The sequence below is a fragment of the Macrobrachium rosenbergii genome, chromosome 53, assembly GCF_040412425.1.
Source record: "Macrobrachium rosenbergii isolate ZJJX-2024 chromosome 53, ASM4041242v1, whole genome shotgun sequence".
In the NCBI taxonomy this organism is placed as follows: domain Eukaryota; kingdom Metazoa; phylum Arthropoda; class Malacostraca; order Decapoda; family Palaemonidae; genus Macrobrachium; species Macrobrachium rosenbergii.
In genome coordinates, this window is record NC_089793.1 from 27,547,824 (window position 1) to 27,550,323 (window position 2,500).

The window sequence follows — 2,500 nt, forward strand, 5'->3', positions numbered from 1 at the left end:
TTTCCTAATGTCTGCAAGAGAGGGACAGGGAGGATATTTTAATATTGACCTTTTTCCTAATGTCTGCAAGAGAGGGACAGGGAGGATATTTTAATAAGTGACCTTTTTCCTCTTGTCTGCAAAAGAAGAAGAGGGAAGATATTTTAATAATATTGACCTTTTTCCTCTTGTCTGCAAGAGAGGGAGAGGGAGGATATTTTAATAATAGTGACCTTTTCGTCTTGTCTGCAAGAGAGGGAGAGTGAAGATACTTTAATAATAGTGACCTTTTTCCTCTTGTCTGCAAGAGGAGGAGATGGAGGGTGTTTTAATAATAATGGTAATTATTCCTTATGACCTTTTTGCTTTTTCCTAGGAAGAAATGACACTTTAATAATAATTGTAATTATTCTCACTGACCTTTTTCCTCTTGTTTGTAAGTGTGAATATTCCCACTGACCTTTTTCCTTTTGTCTATAAATGTAATTACTCCCACTGACATTTTCCTCTTGTCTATAAGAGAGGAAGAAATGACACTTTCATAACTGTAATTACTCCCACTGACCTTTTCATCTTGTCTGCAACAAGGTCACTAACGAATAACAATTGTTCTTTCCTTATGACCTTTTTCCTCGTCTGTAACAGACAGAGAAGGACACAATAATATAAAAATAATTCTTTCCAATAACCTTTTCGCCTTGTCTGCAAAGAAGGAGAAAGTACATCCGAACTATAATAATAATTATTATTCCACCATGACGTTTTCCATTTGGTCAGTAACAGAAGATGATAATAATAATAATAATAATAATAATAATAATAATAATAATAATAATAATAATAATAATAACTCTCTACGACCTTTCTCATCTTGCCTGTAACAGAGGGACATTTTAGTAACAGTAATTATTCCCTATGACCTTTTCAACTTATCTATGACAGAGGGACAAAGGTCACACAGTAATTACTCCCTATGACCTTTTTATTTCGTCACTAACAAAAGGAAAGTCCGTTTTCTAATAATAGTCATAATCATAATTCTAACATTTCAGATTATCGTGATGACAATGAAATTAATAGATATAAGTTCACACAAATCATGTTGTTTATAGCTATTAAAATCTATATAGCCTACAACCAGATATTTAGAAAGATTAATCAGTTCTCACTGAAAAAGAGATTGATAAGAAGACTTGGGGCTTGGGGGGGGGCGGTTCTAGGGAGCTGATTCTTTAGATAACAATATATCTAGATTACAAAACTGTTTTGGATTTCATTCTTCAATAATCCCGAGCAAAACATAGTATATATGCCTCAACAGTCTGGGTAAGAAAAAAAAAACAGTACGATGTGAATATATATTGCTTAATCTTCCTCAGTAAGGGTTATTTCGTAAAGTAAAAACATCTATGCATAAAATAACACGTCCTTTCACAAAAGATAACGCAAACATACTAAACGGACACCAAACCATCACTAGAGAGAACCCAAACAAACAATGACAATAAAAGTATAATGTGAACTGAATGAACATAAATTATTTACTACACTGTTACCGAGTTTTTAATGACAAGGTTCGCAGACCATGTATGAAATGTAGCCACCAGTTAACCCACCTGTGTATGGATACCATTCTACCGTAATATATATACATATACATATACATATATATATGCATATAAATATATATGTGTATATATATGTATATATAAATATATATATATATATATATATATATATATATATATATATATATATATATATATATATATATATATATATATAATCTTCTTGATAATAAAATGTGTGTTCAGTGGCAGGGTTTTACTGCAATGACAAGAGAAAGAGAGAGAGAGAGAGAGAGAGAGAGAGAGAGAAGAGAGAGAGAGGAGAAACACACACGACTGAATGGAAAGGGTGTGAATTAAAATTACGAATAGGTAGAGATCAGTAATGAACTAGGGTAATAAACTATTCAAAATTAAAATTACTCAAATACAACATAACAAAAAATTGAGGAAACTTTGGGAAGTTATACACCATAAACATTAAAAAATATAAAATAAATATATAAAAAAGGAAACTCGGCCGACACCAGAAAAGGTTTAGGATAAAACTCCCGACAAAAAGGGAACATTAGTATAATACAGAAATGGAAAATTATTCAACACGTTGAGTTAAAGAGAAACGCTTATCATAAATAACTCATCGCCCCTTGTTTAAATTCCAAATTAAATTTTTTCTCTCTCTCATTTTCCATCTATTTACTTTTCTCTATTTCTCTTTCTCTGTCTTTCTCTTTCTATATATATATATATCTATATCTCTCTCTCTATATATATCTATCTATATATTCTCTATTCTATATATATATATATATATAGATATATAGATATAAATATATATATATATATAGATATATATAAATATAGATATATATTATTATATATATATAGTATACATATATAAACTGGTTAGTACATATATATATATATATATATATATATATATATAAATATAC

General features: G+C 29.5%; 1 protein-coding gene across 1 annotated transcript in view; it reads right to left on the reverse strand.

The window, feature by feature from the left end:
* LOC136834096 (tyrosine-protein phosphatase 99A-like) overlaps positions 1-2,500 on the reverse strand; it is a 582,738-nt gene that overhangs the window by 271,255 nt on the left and 308,983 nt on the right.